Source organism: Drosophila subpulchrella, chromosome X (assembly GCF_014743375.2).
Source record: "Drosophila subpulchrella strain 33 F10 #4 breed RU33 chromosome X, RU_Dsub_v1.1 Primary Assembly, whole genome shotgun sequence".
NCBI lineage: Eukaryota > Metazoa > Arthropoda > Insecta > Diptera > Drosophilidae > Drosophila > Drosophila subpulchrella.
Window position 1 is genome coordinate 1,278,679 of NC_050613.1, and position 19,887 is coordinate 1,298,565.

General features: G+C 37.7%; 1 protein-coding gene across 2 annotated transcripts in view; it reads right to left on the reverse strand.

The window, feature by feature from the left end:
• Positions 1-18,133, reverse strand: part of LOC119558262 (chaoptin) — a 412,604-nt gene extending 394,471 nt beyond the window's left edge. Inside the window, exon 1 of one of the 2 annotated variants that reach the window (XM_037871610.1) lies at positions 17,825-18,133. The gene's annotated coding sequence lies outside the window, so the exon portion shown is untranslated. The other variant, XM_037871611.1, reaches the window with a different exon arrangement.
• Between the last annotated feature and the right edge of the window lie 1,754 nt (positions 18,134-19,887).

Here is a 19,887-nt window from a genome sequence, read left to right on the forward strand (position 1 = left end):
CGCTGAGATCTCGGAAACTATGAGAGCTAGGCTATTGAGATTTGGCGTGCAGATTCCTGAGCTTCTTACGCAGCGCAAGTTTGTTTGAGTAGACTGCCACGCCCACTCTAACGCCCACAAACTGCCCAAAACTGTGGCTCCTACAGTTTTGATGCTAGAATAGAAATTTTAACTGAAATGTGTTGTTCTCATCAATACCTATTCTCATTTATACCTATAAAAAAAAAAGTTTGCCACGCCCACTTTTACGCCCACAAGCCGCCCACAAAACTTAAAAAAATCGTAAGTATGAACGTGGATATCTCGGAAACTATCAAGGATAGAGAATTGGGATCTCAGATTTAGATTCCGTAGCCTTGTGCGCAGCGCAAGTTTGTTACGCATATATGCCACGCCCACTCTAACGCCCACAAACCGCCGAAGCCTGTGGCGCCCACAATTTTCATGCTAGATACAAAATTTTAACTGAACTGTATTGGTCTCGTCAATAACTATCGATTGACCCAAAAAAAAATTTGCCACGCCCACTCTTACGCCGATAACGCTTAAATCTGTCTACCGCCGATAGGTGGCGCATTTCAATCTCGCTTTGCTGCTTGCATATCTCCATTTCCCTTTGGTCCCTTTAGCTAAGTAACGGGTATCTGATAGTCGAGGTACTCGACTATAGCGTTCTTCCTTGTTTTGCTGTCGGTTCTCCGTGGTTGAGGAGAGTGTTATGAATTTAAATGTATTTAATAGTAGCGCTCAATAATTGTAATAATTTTTGGTAAGCACCCAGATCCCTACCGCATAACCCATTATAACCCAAAAGGCAGTTGTCGCATTTAGATAACAAATAATATAAATATTTTGGTTGCCGTTTTTTAATATTATTATTACTTTCTCGTTGTTGTTGCACGCTATTGTTGTTTATACTCCGTTATCGGCTAATTATTTACTGTTTGCCACCACACCACCCATGGGTAACTTTCCAGGGTTTGGGCCAAATTGCCAAATTCGCATTTAATTGTAAAGCCGAATTCAAACTAAAATTGTCTGATACAGAAAATTTAATAACGAAAATAGATTAGGCTGGTAATATAGCAGGTAAATAGGAGAAATGTGACAGGACTCGCGTATCTCATAACTAATATTAAAAATATATATATATTTATATATTATATTATATATATATGTAATATTTAAGAATATTACCAACAACAATCGCATTGTTATTTAAAAAGTTATGAATAACGAAGTTAAACATCCATTGACATGGTCAGTAGTGCCGCTACCGTCCGCTAGGTGCCGTGGCGCTGGCATGTGTGGTTTGTGCCGCACTAATAAAAGTGCACTTATTTGAAATTTGAAACAGAGTAACGGGCATCTAATAGTCGAAGCACTCGAATCGCCACTGCCAATCAAGTAACAAAAACAATTTTTAAAAATATTTAACCCTTTACAAGAACCTAATAAATGGCTTTAAAATTAGGGATAAAAGGTTTTTTTGCGTTAAAAAATTGAGAAACATATTTTTTTAGATTTTGTAACGCTGTTCGCAAATAATGATTTTTGAACTTAGTTGCGGCTTTAAAATTACAACCGCGACAAGAAAAGGGCAATAATAATTAAATTAAAAACACATATTAAGAATCATTCTAATCAGAAGTCATTTTTATTAATCAAGCTTGTGTCATATGCCCTTATGACACTATCTAATCTTTCAACTAACTCACTGGATTAATACACTTGTGGTTAATTATATGAGTTTGATGAGGCCCGCCTTCTGGCCACGTTCATAACCACATTCAGGCCAAAATGTTTGAACGCTCAATATTTTTCGTGGCCAAATGCCAACTCATCCGAAACAGCGATAAAATTGCATTCAATTGTTAGCGCCTATCTGTTTGCATATGCTGGCGGGGATTGCACATAATTACAGTGGTACAATAATGAAAATGTATGGCAATGTAAAATGTAAAAAAAGTGAAATCAAGCCCAGAAGCGTCAGTCCCTTTGGGTGAATATTGTTTGACCTCTCGGGGCGGCATTATGGAAAAGTAAATAAGCCCGCACTTATACACACGTGCATATGTGGATACGGCATTGTAAAATTGCGTAAGTGGGCGTGAAAGTAGGCGGCAGCCGTGTGCCCGCACTTCCGCTTCCGGTCCTACATCACTTTGCCTGGCGACCTACGTGTCTGGTCTGCTATCTTCGGAACACAGAGAAATCGTTCGAGGTTTTAAATCCTCTGAAGAGGAGAATATTAATATATGTATAATCATTCCGAATTATAAATAGCAAATTATCTTTAATTGTGCATATATCAACATTTTTCACCTGAGTAATAGTTATAGTTATAGTTAAAAATATATAAATTATGCAAAATATGGAAAATGCTGTAATAAAATAATTATAACAAGGAAAAACGCTTTAGTATTGTGCCTCAACTATCAGATACCCGTTACTTAGCTAAAGGGAGCAAAGGGGAGATATATATTGTAAAGCGCCACATACACCCGGTTTCAATGTATGGTAATTTGGACGGCAGACAGATTTAGGCGTGGCAAGCTATGTATGAATCAATAGGTATTGACGAGACCAATAAACTTCAGTTAACATTTTTTTCTAGCATCAAAACTGCGGGCGCCACGACTCGACTAGAGATCCTGATCAAGAATAAATATTCTTTTTGGGGTTTCGACTCGATTCCTTCTACCTGTTACATACTTTTTCCTCAATACAATTTTCCATTTTACTCCATGAGTAACGCGTATGAAAAGGTAAGCATTGAATTACTTACTCGTTCGACGACTCTAATACTTTGGCTTTCCTTACTGCACTCGAGTCTACTTGTTGCAGAAGCACCCAATTTGTGGTGGATCCTAAATTTGGTTGCTGTGGGGTTTTTAGGAAATTTTTTGGTTGCATACCTTTTGAATACTTCATTTCCTTTCACTTTTTACCCGCTTCAACCCCAAATCCCCTCCTAGATCCGTGCATGGGTTCACGTAACCAAAAGCCGTAAACACAGCAAAACATAAAATATAAAATTCGAGGAAAACAAAAAGAAACTTTTTTGATGTTTAAATTATGTTGACATCCTTCTTATGTGTGCTCTCATAAAATGGAGCAAAAAAAGAAGAATAACAGCAGCCTGAACGGCGACGTCTGGGAAATCGCATCATCAGTTCAAAACGGGTTGAGACCGAAGTCGGGATTGGCCTTTTTAGCTTGGGAACAGTGGGCCCACAGACTAATATTTAATAATTTATTAATAATGTATATAAAAAACATTCTACATTTATGGTGGTCAACTATTTATAATTAAACCCTTGTAGCTTATAGTTTTGTTTATAATTTTGAAGCACATTGAAGAAAACGTTTTCGACCCTATTAAGTGTTTTTATAACCGGTTACGTTTACTCGGCGAGTAATGTGAGATGTTCTGCCCATTTCAATGGCGCTTGTATATTAGGGCTGTCCACATTTGCTTGGATCAAACTCTCACCCGCCTAAGCGGTAGTTGTAAAAGCAATTAAGACATAAAAGAAACGCGGTTAAGAATCTGCGTATTGGCTTCAAAGTTTATCACTAATACGCACATACTATATTTTTTTTTGATTTTTATAGCCGTTACTTGCAGAGTAAATGGATATACTAGATTCGTCGGAAGGCAGAAGGAAGCGTTGCCGACCCCATAAAGTATTTATATTCTTGATCAGGATCACTAGCCGAGTCGATCTAGCCATGTCCGTCTGTCTGTCCGTCCGGATGAACGCTGAGATCTCGGAAACTATAAGATATAGGCTAATGAAATTTGGCATGCAGACTCCTGAGCTTCTTACGCAGCGCAAGTTTGTTTCAGCAGCGTGCCACGCCCACTCTAACGCCCACAAACCGCCCAAAACTGTGGCTCATACAGTTCTGATGCTAGAATAAAAATGTTAACTGAAATGTATTGTTCTCATTAATACCTAACAATTGACCCAAAACAAGGGAGAACGCTATAGTCGAGTACCTCGACTATCAGATACCCGTTACTCAGCTTAAGGGACCAAAGGGAAATGGAGATATGCAAGCAGCAAAGCGAGATTTAAATGCGCCACCTACCGGCGGAAGACAGATTTAAGCGTTGTGGGCGTTAGGGTAGGCGTGAAAAATTCATTATTCAATAGAATAAGTTAGCCGCGCACTTTGCTCTCTCTGAGCGCCGGCAGTGCTTTTTTCATTGCCGCTAAGTTCGGCCGGCAACTATTTACATACACACACATACACGCGTAAAAACATTTCGCATTGTCTGGCTCTGACGTCATAGCTTTTTTTCTTGGGAGGTTTGTGGGCGTTAGAGTGGGCGTAGCAAAATTTTTTTGGGTCAATCGATAGGTATTGACAAGACTAATACATTTCAGTTAAAATCTTCTATCTAGCATCAAAACTGTAGGAGCCACAGTTTTGGGCTGTTTGTGGGCGTTAGAGTGGGCGTGGCAGTCTACTCAAACAAACTTGCGCTGCGTAAGAAGCTCAGGAATCTGCACGCCAAATCTCAATAGCCTAGCTCTCATAGTTTCCGAGATCTCAGCGTTCATCCGGACAGACGGACAGACGGACAGACGGACATGGCTAGATCGACTCGGCTAGTGATCCTGATCAAGAATATATATACTTTATGGGGTCGGAAACGCTTCCTTCTGCCTGTTACATACTTTCCGACGAATCTAGTATACCCTATTACTCTACGAGTAACGGGTATAAAAAGTCTGCCACGCCTACTTTAACGTCCACAAACCGCCCGAAAACTTCAAAAAATCGTAAATTTGAACGCGGATGTTTTGGAAACTATCAAAGATAGAGAATTGGGATTTCAGATTTAGATTCCGTAGCCTTGAGCGCGGCGCAAGTTTGTTACGCGAATATGCCACGCCCACTCTAACGCCCACAAACCGCCCAAGCCTGTGGCGCCCACAATTTTCATGCTAGATAAAAAGTTTTAACTGGAATGTTTTGGTCTCGTCAATACCTATCGATTGATCCAAAAATTTGCCACGCCCACTCTAACGCCCATAACGCTTAAATCAGTCTACCGCCGGTAGGTGGCGTATTTTAGTCTCGCTTTACTGCTCGCATGTCTCCATTTCCCTTTTGCCCCTTTAGCTGAGTAACGGGTATCTGATAGTCGAGATACTCGACTATAGCGTTCTCCCTTGTTTTATCCTGCTTTTGTACATAACATATTTCTTTGTATAGTCTCCGAAATTACACAACTTTATCCCTTACACAATCCCACTGTGCCCTAATTTAATAACAAACCATGTGGGCTTAACCAGAGTCCCAAAGACTCTACAGTCGGCTCCAATGAAGGATGTGAAAATGGCTATACGGACGAGTCCTGATCCGCATCCGGATCCCTATCCGGGTTGGGTTCGGGTCGCTGATTAGCGCATATGACGTATACAACATGCTTCTGTCCCTTTTTGCGGCCATCTCGGATGTGTGCGTATGTGTGTGCTGTTGCTTTGTCTTGTCCTTTTAAAAACCATTTTTTGTCCAAGCATCTGTTTGTGTTTTCGCTTGTCCCTTTTCCTGCATTTTTTTCATACACAAAGTTTGTTTGTGTTTGTTATATCGTAGCTATTATATTATTTTAAGCCCCACAAAGAGCTCATTAATATCCACACATAAACAGGCCAAGAGAGGGACATGAGTATATTCTCATGGAGTAAAAAATGTATTTTAAGTAAGGAAGGGTAAATAAATGACATCTAAGAGCATATGTTCTGCTAAAGAAGGAAAGGATTAATCTGAACACGTTCTTTGTTTATTTTGTACAAGTCAATTTATTTATCTCTGCCTTAGAAAGCCTTAGAAAGCTTTGAAAATTCATATTTATTCATGCAATTTTCGGTATCTTTTAATTAGTTGAAGAATTCATAGCTTAGCATTAATGCTTCACCACATTATTATACTACATTATTAGCTTTAAGTAAAATAGGTTTAGTAAATTTCGCAAGGTAAGTTAATACTTTTTTGCAGCATAATTGATGGATGAAATTTATAAAGCCTTTTTGAATTTTTAGTTAACAAAATTTGTATGTCGTATTAATAGGTTAACAGAGAATTTTTGTTTAATAGGCTAATTTTTTAAAGATTATTTTTATATATTTGTATTAATAAAATTACTTTTTAGGTCACTACTGTAATTCTGAACGCAGCTTTTTAAATACAAACATATCCCATCTAACAAACTTAACCAATGAAGACATAAATTATGAAACGGTTTTGTGCTGTTAAAGCATATGATAATGTGTGGATCCTCAAAGAGCCATCTTAGTCGTGTGGATATGAAACTATATGTACCTATGAAGCTGTACATACAGCCCTCGTACTGGACAGCAGCAAAACTACCCATATCCTACCCGTTTTTCCACCCGTGTGTCCACAAGGGCTTTCATGTCTTTTATTTATTATTCAAGCCAGGAACGACCAAAGCCCTTGAAATAATGCCACAAAATAATTTAAAAGTAATCAGGCAACAAATGTTTGCCTTGTTCAGAGACACATTCTATCACTCTTTTGTCCCCAGTTCTTGGGATTATGCCCTATTTCAGCAGAGTAAGGGGAAACGGTTTAGGTTTAGGGGCATTCCGGAATGCATAGGAATCTTCAGGACTCACTAATTGCTAGACCCACTATAAATTTGTTAAAGACGACTGGCAAATATGTTGCTCCAAGGCATTTATAATTAATTAGCAGCACTAATTTGATGCCCTCGAATGGCCACAACAGTTGCCGCAATTTGTTGCCAGATGGAAAATTTTGTTTCCAGATTTTCCTTCCGGGAAATTTAGATGGCTAGGCCAAGGTCAATGTGATTTATATAGAATGACTTTTATGGCTGGCAAAAAGGAGGTATGTTACAGAATCTGCAGTTCTTTTAAACTGCTTCGGAGTAAATTTTCTCATACCTTAATAAAGGACTTAAAGCCTTCTCTTCGGTTTGTCTTAAATCGTTTACCTAAGGTAAGAGAGGTTGAGGAGATGCACACTCAGGGAAAACCACCTTGCTAAATTCAAGTACAAAGACCGTTCGTACTGAGCGCCAAGTAATATGTAAACCTATAATATTAATGTAATAATGTAATTTAGATATCAAACAAAAACACCTCTTAACGATGTAAAAACCTAGTGACGATCGCACCTTCAACAAGCAACAGTTCTAATAGCAACTTTTGTGACGAAAATGTAATATACGATCCATTTAATAAATACACTTTCTTAATTTTTTACATTCGGCATGCTGCAATTCAATATGCATCGGATTTTAACAAATGAGGTGTTATTCGACGCTTATTTTAAGTGTATACAACTTGACTAATAAACTTGTGCATTTATCTCCAACGGCTATAAACAGATATAATTTTCACTTTTACACTTTCACCGCTCTTTCTCCCAAGCCAATTGATTTTTTTAAAGTCTTGGTATGCAATCCTTTGAGTTTTTCCGATACCTTTCGATTGTTATATTACCCGTAACGGTCATATTACCAGACGGTCATTTGCGCTTCGTCACTAGGTGGACTGCCGTCCACAGTGATATCTCCTGATCGCCTGATCGATAAAAGTTCCAACATAAGATAGAGTTGCGCGACGTGCGGGGGAGTTTATTTGGACACTTTGAAAATAGAACTGCTTAGGCCTAGCTTCTTAGCTACTGCCTGCAACTTTTTGACATTATTAATTAATCGTACTTGTTTTTAGGACAAATATGACTAGACTTACGAGTTATTCATACTTTATTGTATACCGAAATTTTCTAAAAACTTACTGAAATCGAGTATTTTCTGTCTTAAAAATTCGTACTTGAAAGCTGTACTTTGTTCTCGAGTTTGGAATTTTGCATGCTTGGTGAAGTTTTGACACTGAAAATGCTTGATTTTTTCTCTGAGTGCAGGGACTAGACTTTCGATTGTACATTAAGTTAACACTTTTAGACTCTGCATTAAAAAATAGCTTATGACATACAAAACTTACAGAAATTAATTTTTACAGAAATTTAAACATTGTGACTCTTATGCAAAATAGTTTATAATTCACTACAATATGTGCTCTGCTTGCACATATTACCAAACCGAATTTTTATCGGGTTTTAAAGTAGCGTTCCACTCGATTTGCTTTTAACACATCTAACTGTAAGGCCCTTTTGTTCACTTCCGTCGTCTTGTCACTTTCAGCTACATAAATTGCATTCAAAATAAGATCGTGGAAATAGTTCGGGTTCAGCTTAATTTTTGAAATGCATGCGGGAACACGTACTTCTGTTCCCAACCCTCAAAAAACGCCTTCATATCCATTATGCAGTGCATTAATGAGCGACCAGAGACACAATAATTTGCCAACCGACTGAAGTTTATCGGTTTTTTCTACACAAGCTTTGACAAATTGAATTAAAGCCAGAGCAGACACAAAAATAAATAATGATAAAGCAAAACAAATGACACTTGAGACAATGGAAATGTACGAGCAAAGCATCCAAGCGCTCAAGTGACTTAAACGGAAGGAAGTTGCGTCGGTCAATACAATTAGTTTTACTTAAAAAGCACTCAAATAATTTAAATTTAATTGGGGTCAAGAGAGCCTTGTGAGAATGTGCGAGCGGGGAAGCCAACTGCAGACATGTCCGCCATGATGTCTGCTGCATCTGACATTATCTAATTAGGCAGAAGTCGGCCTCGTCCCGTCGCCGCACCAATTGCGTGCACTCGAAATGATTTATTTTAGCCCCCAGGCCAGTGCTTAGAGCCTCAGACCGATGACAACGAATGCCAATGTCATGGCTGTGAGATGGGTGCAGATATGCCCCTATAGGGGCAGTGGCGGACTAGACATGATGCAAATTCTACCGTGCACCAGCTTGTAAGCCACTAAAGAACAAATAAATGTAGTGCGAAATATTTTGTCTTTCGATGTGGGCTTATAAATACCAAAATCTATCGATTATATAAACTTAGAAAATTAATCGACAATCCAAAGATCAGCCGTTGTACTTTACAGTTAAAAGTGCGATAATACTTATCGACCATAAGCATAGTTATGGACCTCCAAAAGAGATAGGTTACATTTATACATAGGATTACATTTCAATTATTTATAACCTTTAATCTTAAAAAAACGAAGTGTACCCTATTTTTAGTGTTTTCTGTAAGTGGCTTTTCTGTGAATATTTAAAAATACGAAAATAAAAAGGTTTCAATAGGAAATATGGAGTAAAAGTAAAATGTCACATTTCCCCATTGACGTTTAGGAAGCAGGAATAATATTTATATAAACAGTGTGTGATAATCGGCATTATCGATTGCAGGCGTTATTGTTCCAGGTGTTTTTGCACCAGGCGCTATTATTATTATTAGAACCATTTTATGCCTGCGGTTCTTGCACTTGAACAACTTTTTCAAAACTTGCAGGCCCTAGCACCTATATTAACAAGGAATCCTTATAATGTGTGTGAAAAAGTTGAAGAGCGGTTCTGGTCATTGGTCTTAAAAGTCAAATGTAAATGTGCTGGTAGTAAAGAACTAAAATCGTTACGTTCTTCAAATTAATCAATTACCAATCACCAAAACCGGGTATGCTCAGAATTACGAATCAATATTCACCGCGTGCCCAATGTTGTGCGATAGTGCACTGTGGGGAATATGGCTACATTTTCTGGCCAAATTAATAACTCCCTCGATTTGAAAGATATTAAAATAAAACCAACTTAAAACCAAGTGTCAAAACTTCGCCAACCATGGAAAATACAGAACCCGAGAGCCAAATGCAGATTTAAATCTAAAATGTGTTTAATGTGAGAACTTTTTTTTAGCACGAACGTTCTTAAATGGTTAGGATGAAATCGTTCTTAAATCAAGGCTGTTTGTACTTGATTTTAGCACTGTTTTATTCCAAGAGTGCACTAAAACTATTATATCTGGCGAACGGATGACACGATTTATATAAATCAAAAGCAGGTGGAATTGTCTTTACACGGCCGGCTACGAGAAAAATAGTGGATTTTATTTAGCCAAAGATGACGCAGTAGCATATGTTAGGTATAAAAAAAGGATTTCAGCCAAGACGTAAAAATTACCAATATAATTTTCCAAAAGATCATTGTCAAGTAATTAGTTATGACTTTTTAAAATAAATGTATTATATTTCCAAAAAGCATGCTTGATGTATTTTGTATAGCATGCAAGAAGAAAACTCTGTAAAGAATAGACTTAATTCAAGGTTTGAACAGGCTAAAGGCTTTTACACCAGTACTAATAAAACGTTATTTCTCAGCAAATACAGGAAATATTTTTTTGCGTATACTCAAAAATCAATTTCAGTAAAATCTTTCAAAAAACTTTTTAAATTTAAAGTCATGGTATTTTAAAAAGGAACACATTTATCGGAGTGGAAAAAAATATATTGTTCATATTTGCAGGACCTACTTGTTAAAAAAACGATTTTACTTCAGAAACATTGCGCCAGGAAACAACAGTGAAATGGGTTATGTCGTAACAAAATGCGCTGTTGTTGCTTGGCGCCTAAGTTGCTGTACTAAAATATTGCAAGCCGCGTAATTTAAATGAGCTCATAAAGTATTAAATTTTTTCTTTAAAAAGTTTTAAGAATACCTTCATAATAAAAAAATAAATGAATATTTAACAAAATATTATTCTCAAATAAATCAAATAAAAACACCTCCTAGCAAAGTATGGAGTCGTGACGATCGCATCTTTAGCATACTAAAGTTCTGATATCAAATTTTGTGACGAAAAATGCTTGTGCATTCTAAATAAATACTTTTTCTAAATTTTTTGCACACTGCTCGTTTCAGTTAAATATTTGATCTTCTTGCAAACAGAGGCATATTCGATTGCTGCGTTCCGAATAAGAACATTTTAGAACTTCGTATACAGTCCTTTAAGTTTTGGCGATACATTTCGATCAAACAATCAGCCACTTGGGATCGATGTACACAGATAAGGGATACACCATAGGGATTCTCTCTGGTTGGTATATCCATTTTTATAACGATTTTTATACCCGTTACTCGTAGAGTTTACTGGATTCGTCGGAAAGTATACTCAGTAAAAATCAAGTATAATTCTTAAATCTAGTTATTATATTATTAGTTTACTTACGACTTGCCGCTCACGGGCATTATCACTGTGTATCTTATGCGCATTATATGAGAATTTTCAGAGTTGGCATATATTTACATCCAAAATGTGCTTAATGTGAGACCTTTTTCCGTAGGTGCGGTCTTAAAATGGTAGGCATGAAATCGTTATTAAATGTAGACTGTTTGTACTTGATTTTAGCACGGTGTTTTCGCCCGAGTGTATAAGGAAGCGCTTTCGGTCCCATTAGGTATATATATTCTTGATCAGGTTAACTTTCCGAGTTCATTTTAAATAATTAAGCTGTACTATCGAAATTATTTCAAAGTGACCTCAATTTGCGTTCCACCTTTGACGTGGAATAACCAATACTTAACACCTAATCTTTTAATCATATTGAGTGCGACAAACGTGTCCATGTGTAATATTTTCGCAGTGTGCCAGGTTTTGGGGCGGGGCGGTGGGCGGTAACGATGGTAACCGCAACATTTTAGTTGCATTTGCGACGTTCACCGCAAGAGGCAACGCCGCAAGGACCAAGGACATTTACCTAAATTAAAGCTAATGAATTGCCTCTTCGCAGTGAATACTCCCCCCCCCCCCCCACAGTCAACCAGCCGCCCACCCGGCTGCGTCCACAAAAACCACACCCCACCGCCCCCGCAGTGCTGCCACTTTGCTGTCTGCTTTAATTTGCATTGCACTTGTGTATGTTTACATTTTTTATTTCATTCATTTTCATTCTTGTTGCGCCTTCTCGCCATCTATTTTTTGCCTCTCTCCCCGCCACTTCGCTTATTCATTTATTTTTGTGCTTTATTTTAATGAATAAGTGCATTAAATGGCCAAGGGGGAGGCTGAGGAGCGGAAACGGACATGGCGAATGACTGAATGGTTGCCGTGCCTTAGACACTCACCCACACTCACGCACACTCACGGGAATATGAATGAGTGTGTGCGGGCTAAAGTGAGGCCTCCAAAAGAATTTCCGAGCCAAGCAACACGAATGCAGGGGGGCCTTGGAATGCGCCTCGTTCCACAGCAGCCCAAAATGATAGTGTACCATGTCATAAAATATTTAAAAAGGTAAATGTAATAGTTCAAAGCAAACACGCATTTTAATATGAATGGAAATACTAAGCATGCTTAGACCCAATTTTCGTACTGCTTTTACAGTAACAGATTTTGAAGAATCCGTATTTATCGGGGGTGCCACAGAAATAACAAAGCACTGAATGGGGGTGAGTTTCTTACGTTTAATATACATTTTATAGGACTCAGCGCTGATGCCATTGCTGTGGCACCCTGTAAATGAACTGTCCTTTTTAACCACACAAATACAAATGTAGAGGCATAAGCACACAATATATGTATACAAGCAAGCAAATGCGCACAAAGTAATGTTTTTGTTTTTTTAGAAATTGTACAGTGGCTCGAAAATGCGAAATTTTTCACTTAATAAATAATTTAGAAACATTGCGCTTTAACATAAAGGAACTGGTTTACTTTTTCGGATTAGGTTCGATGGCTGTGATTAATGTACCATTTCTTGCTCCTAATCATCTTAAAATAAACTTGAAAAAATCAGTTTTTAAGAGCACTTAGACTTGGAAAAAAGGCTTAGGCTTATAATTACAAAATAGCTCCCTAAAATATACGAACTTAATCAAACTGTGATATCTTAAAATCTTTGGAGATTTGTTCACTTTCGCAAAATGTTTTTAATAATTTAAAGTCACGTCATTGCTTCGTAGATAGTTTTTGAAGTTGCTTTGGGACAACCATTTTTACTGGTGTTTCCACCTCTTTGAGAACCCGGGTTGGAAAGGTGCATCTTTCATTGACATTTTCTCCAAATGTCATGTTTCGAACGGTGGAAGTGGGGTTATACCGTCCAATGTGACAGTATGTTTGTGTCATCGAAACAAAAAGAAGAGTTGATAATGATAGTGTGCCTTCTCAACGATCGACACAAGTGGCCGATTTTTTAAAATCTAAAATATAACTTTTACCATGAACCACTCGTCGTATTCGCCTAATATGGCACCCATCGACTTCTTCCTGTTCGGCCAGCCGAAATTAGCCACGGAAGAAAGGCGCTATGCTGACTTGGAGGCCATTCAAAAGACCAAAAGGCCATTCCGGACGACCATTAAAAACACTCTTTTGAAATGTTGTTGGACCGAGCTAATAAGTGTATTAAGGCGGAGGAATGATGTATCTTTCATTTTATTAAAAAAGGTCGGGATCTTCTAAGACACACCTTCTATTATGATCTTAGGCTTAATTTCTAAAAAATATTTTTTAATTTTGAATTGTCCTAGCCCAATAGCATTTAAAAAGTTCAAGACAAGTTCAAGATAACGGCCATAAGGTAAGATAACTTTTTAAATGCAGCATTAAAAAAAAAAATAACTTAAAATAAATCGTTTTTTGTCAATTTTTTAGCCGACTTTTACTGTTTCAAAAATATGGTCTAAAATACTTTACTTAAAAACAATGGATATTTGACGTAATTCTTTTAATAATGTTAATAACGTTTTCATTCTGTATACAAATTTTAAGCTTAACTAAAATGTTAAGTACAGACTATACCCAGCTGTTAGATATTAAAATAAGTAATTTCTTATTTGAGGAAGGTCGGGAATCTGCACAAAAAGGTCTCAAAAATGATGGCACAAACATTATTATGTAACCCCTATTTTATAAACACTAAATTGGGTAAAGTAAGCCCACACAGAGAAAATTCTGACGTTCTCATCTGAGTTGAAAATGTTCTTAAAAATAGAACGACACTTTTAAGTTGAAAATGTTTTTATTTTGCTCGAATCAAGTTGAATTAGCGGTATTTAAGTATATTGTATGTACAAATAAGCTATTAGTTCAGTCCTTAGTGTATACTTATCAAAAAGTTGTTAAATAAACTCAATTTAACTTTTCTCTTCTCACCATTTCGATCTTATATTGATACCAAAATGTACTTACACGGTTTTTAAGAACAATGTTCTCAATTCAAGAACAATGTTCTCAATGCAAGACCGAATGTTCTCAATTCAAGAACAATGTTCTCAATTCAAGAACAATGTTCTTGGATAGTTTTCTCTGTGCAGCTTTATGCCAAGGACCAACACTACTAATTACAGCACCTACTCAAACGCAACTGGTTGGTTGAGCGAAATGCACTCAAAAGGCGCAGTTGCCATATCCATGGCAATGCAATTACCAATTCCACGACTCTAAGTCGATGTCCTGGCACTCACGTGAACACAGGTTCAGCATCCGCATTCTGTTGTCTGTTTTTCCCCACTGTGCAATGAGGCGGGTGGCACAAATAATTGCCTTAAATTAGCGCTGCATTCGGCGGACTGCTGCTGGCTGGTGGGCGGACAGATAGAAGGACGTTGCCTGGCATCAGCATCAGCATCAGATTCAGAGTCAGCTCCAGTGGCAGTTGCCTCGTTACAAGTACTTTATGCAGTAATTGCAGTACTTGTCCCGGCTGCCGCCGCTGCTTTTGCTGCTGCTGCGTTCAAGTGCAATTCTTTTTCGCTAATGAAAAGCGCAGTCAAAAATATAAAAATATATCGCATGCCAAATGAAATAAAGTTATCTGCTCGTCAGCAGCAGCTTAAGCTTCCACATAGAAATGGTTTAAAGACAATGAATGAATATGCACTTCGGACAAAAAGTAGATTTTCTAAAAGAAAGGGGCAGGCAGTGGTAATTATAAATAATAATAAATGCACAAGTAGCGAAAAGTTCTTCAGGCCCTGCTCCTAACCAACTTCTTCTTGGTGGGTGGAGTCGCAAATCTGAAGAGGTTGAGATGGAAGCTGATATTTGTGTATATATGTATAATTCTATTCTTAAATTTATGTTTAAATTGCTACTAAAAGCATTTTGTACAGCATCAAGCTAATGAAACACCTTTAACTTCGAACCTTTCAAAAACGAACGAACTAAATATTTGAAGCTAGGCAGCAAACAAGGTGCTCGTAGTTGGGGATTTTTTTTAAATGTGCTCAAAATCCCGCAAAACTGCTTGAATAAAACAAAATCATATCCATCAGTTTGCCTGATCATTTAGTTTCTCAAGTTTGGCCAGCAAAGTGTTCTCGTCACTTTGCTAAGTAATATTTTAAAGTGATACAATTTGTTCCCTTTTTTGGGGATCCTGGTATTGAAACCTTAGTCAGAGGTGGGCAAAGTAGGGGGCCCACCACTGACTAAGATTTCAATTCCAGTGGCTTAGGGCGTCGGGTGTTTAAGGGGGTCTGCACAATTTCCGCTGAAATTTATGTGCCTTGCCCCACAGAAAAGCAGCAACAAATGTACAAGGGTAAGAGGAAGATGCATCAAGGCGCGCACTGGATGCAAAAAATTGTAAACACTTATTTACTGTCCATTTCCGCTGGCTTTTGATGTGCCAATGCATTAGGCAACATTTCCATTTGTATTACCATTTGTATTTGTATTTGCAGTCATTTTTCCTTGTGCAGGGTGCCGAGTGCTTATTTATTCAGCTTGAGCTTTGTTTGCCGGTTTTTCACTTGCATTCCGCCGGGAGGTGCCGCAGGCCCGGCCACCGCCCTCTAGCCCACGTCCTTCACGGTTCACTTGGCCAAATCAATTCCGTAGCTCAACAGACGCCAACCTATGTTCATGTATCGAAATGGCAGTCGACAGTGCACCTTCTCGGGGCACAAAATGATGCACGGGAACATTGATTGCGAAACTCGAACTTTTATAAGGATATTAATTTAACGCCACGGGAAATTAAGTCACATACATATTTTAAGCTGGAACTTTCAAGCTCTAATAAAGTGTTGTGACTTGAACAATTTATGATTTTGCAATGGAAAACTTTGTATTTCTTTAATAAATCTTAGGGCGAAATTTGAGGAAGCCCCATTAGGGTAAAAAGTGAAGAGAAATATGGTATTCATAGTGTACTGGCTTAAGCCGTACCTTTTGTATAACATTTCGATAAAAAAGCATTATTGTAACTGGCTTAAAAGTTATAAGGAACATTTTCAATTACTTCTTTAAAAAGCAATTTTAGCGAATATTGTTACTGAAAGTGTTGTGCGCAATGAGGGGTCTTACTTATTGACAACAATACCAAATTGAAAAAAACCCTATTAACTATATCACAAAAAAAATATCTTAATTGATATAATTTGATTACCCAATCTTGTTAAAAAAAATATAAATTTATATTATTTATATCGTCGTCTAATCGCCTAAATTGCCTTCAGACTATAGAACAGAATTTTTGACAAACTTTTCTGGGAAAACAACTCCTGACAAAAATATAATAGGCACTGCGAGGACATAACACGAAACTCACTACGTTATGCTGGCCAATATAGTTTATTTGAAAAGCCATTTAAAAGGGTAGATTACGTTTTACCCGCCGTTATGTATTTAATATTAAGCACATTTTTATTCACAAGCAATCTGAAAAAGTATCAAGTAATGTTTTCAATGGCTAAACAGTTTTTTTTTCTTAATGTGGTATTTTAATTTATAAGACTGTGAACACTAAGCCAAAACAATTTTTTTGAAGCGGGTTACTGGAATTTATTTAATATTAAATCACTTTTTTGATTCTGAAGTCCCTGCTGCAGCCCCAAAAACGGTACCCTTTCACTATAATTAGTGAATACGTTTTTTAAGATTTTTATTTGCGTTTTTTTTATACACAATAAAGTGCTTGGCATTAAAAAAATTGCCTCTCCAGCATTATGTTAAAACTTAAACCCCTTCTTGTTATGGTAGGTCTACGCCGGGACTCCTACAGCCCACAACAATAAAAGCAGTTCAAAAATTTAAAAAGATGTGGATATATAACATTTTGGGGCCTAGGTTCCATTAAGTAGGAATAGTTGGGGTTAACTTTTATTTGAGCCATAAAGTTTTGTTGTGTTTACACACTTTTAAGGGAATAGCCCACAATTATACATTACGTACCCTATGAAACATCTGTAGGGTTTTGGATTGTAACCGCAGTTTGCATTTGAAAATCTGAAAGTACTGGTTGAAACTCCATTTGCGGTCTCTCCAGCTTGGCTCACGTTTGGGTGTTATCATATATACTTTCAGATTCCAAGACTGGCTATATTTTAGGGGCCGATTGGAATTATTTTTTATTTGCTTAGGGTTCTTACAGGATATTACATTATATATAATGTTATAAATGCAATAAAATGTATAGAAGAAATTGTGTTTTTGCGTCTACATTTTTATATTCACAGTTTTGAATTTCCATATGTTTATATTTATGTTTTGTACGGACCTATGTCTTTACCTACAACAATATCCAAATTCGACTAGTTTTGTTGAGCAGTCTCAGATTTTAAAATCCAAGCTGCGGTTACATTTTCCTTGTTGCACTGTGTTATTTAATAGTTACCAATATAACATTTTATTTATAAAACTTTTAATTTGCGTGCAATGTTTAATAATGGAAGTAAATGTTCCTAACTTGTGATATATTAAACTTATATAATTTAATAAAAGCCCTATTTTCGGGCATTTGTTTCAGTATTTTTCACCTAGTCATCGTCAATCAATCAATTTGTCGCTGTCATAATAACTGTGCATCAGCAGAAAAGTTGGCCCGATTTTCCCGAAAGGCTCGAACTGCGGTTAAGTTTTTGTGGTTACGGTTTATATCTTGGCACTCACCCGAGAAACTGGCACGTGTTTTTTATTTGAGCTGCACTTTCTGTTTCGGAATTTGCACACACACTTCGAACTCCAGCAAAATAAAGCAACAAAAGTGCTCTATTCCCGCACTAAACACTCAAAAAATAAATCAACACTCGCGTGGGGTCACAGAATCGAACATAATATTTGTATTTAAAGTAGTATATATGTAAATAATATTCTTTTTTTAATTTCGTGAACCTATGATTGGATTGCACTCGCAAAATCTCGACAATGTCTGGGGTGCGAAAATCGGGCGTCGCCTCTCCGCTGGACCGCAGCAGTTGGGAAACGCGCAAAGACTGAATTGCGGCACAGCCCGTCAGCTGCCGGCAACTGTATCCCTCGCTCGGCTTTTCCCCGACTTTCCCCGACTTTCCCCGGCGAGGCGGTACGAGCGGCCCCGAACTTTCGCCGACCATCTCAGCAGCATCCCCGAAGTGGCTTGTTGCCGCAACATATCGGCGGTGCTCGGCGTTGTTGTCGTTGTCATCGGCGCTCCTCGGCGTTGTTTTCTGCTGCTGCCGCCGCGAGGAAATTCCCGCCGCGGGGGCAGTCGCTTTTCCTTTTTTCCACGGTGTGCTATTTCTGTTAACGCCGCCAATGCCGCTGGCTCACGTGTGCGTTAGGTCAGTGACGCTTCGCATGGCATCGTCTGGATGTTCAATTTATTTTCACGCTGCGCCTGCACTGGTGGAAAGTTATCAGCCCAAAGCTAATTAGATGAATTGAATCTCTGCCATTTCATAGCTGAAAACGCGGAATAGCAAAACAGACTTACTTTTAACAGTTGTCAAACTAACTTACGGTGATGGGTAATCCCATAGCCACAACCAGTGGCAGAATCAAATTTTATGCATAGTTTTTAGATTTGATACATACGTTAGAGCTACCCTACAAGGGAACCACAGCTCTAAAATCAGTACCAACTAGACTGATATTTGTCTTTGGTTGGAATAAAGTTCGGTTAATTTACCAAATAATTTAAAAAAATATATTAATGTTACTTTAAACCGAGAATCTTAGCATACCAATTTTTCTGTTTCTCGCTTTTAATAAATATAAAAAAACCATCAAAAGAAATGTTGTTATTCGAAGTAATTCAATTACCGCGTTCCGATGATGTACTCTCCGTTCCGTTTGATAAACAGTTTCCCTTTGATTCTCCCGTTTTTGTTTTTAGCTTGTAGATTGCATTTATTGCAACCAGATGACATTGCGGTTCTATTCAGTAGCATTTTCCACATTGCATGGACTTTTTTTTGGACGAAAGAATTAATAAACGCAAGAAGCGGCAAGCAATGCTAATAATGAACAGAACGCCTAGTGGAGAGCTTAGACTATCAGATACCCGATATAACGTTGTTTCAAATTTCAAATAAAATAAAATTCAAAGGCATTTCTACTAGCGCAGCTCATACCACTCATGCCAGGTATAGCAGTGAAAGCTGTGATCTAGAAATCTATAAGAGGTAGAGAGTTGCGATTTTTGATTCAGATTTCTTAGCTTCAGTAAGTTTTTTATCGGAAGGTGTTACGCCCATTCCAACGCTCACACACGCCCACAACGGTAAAGTATGTATACGCCCACATATTTAAAGATTTTGCAAAAGTGTAAATTACGTCCATGCCAAAAATGTATACTGTCGAACCATTCATGCGACATTCGGGCGACATTTCCGAAGATTTTTGTTCAGTGTAATGTTGTTCTTTTTTTTTTGTTGTCTATACTTATCGAACTGCCGAAAGATGATTAAATCGAACCACTAATTAATATGTTCAACTGGTTCGCAGAGTAACATGTATATGATATTCGAGGCACTCGACTCCCTTGATTTTACTTAAAATAAGGGGCCGTCCATAAACCACGTGGACATTTTGGGGGGAGGGGGGGTTCGTCAAAAGTCCACGCTTTTCCACGAGGGGGGAGGGGGGGTCGAGGTAAATGTCCACGTGGACATAGTAAAAATGTAATTTTTACCATTATGTTATTTATTCCACTTTTAAATTTAAATTAAAAAAAATTTTCAATAAAAAAGTCC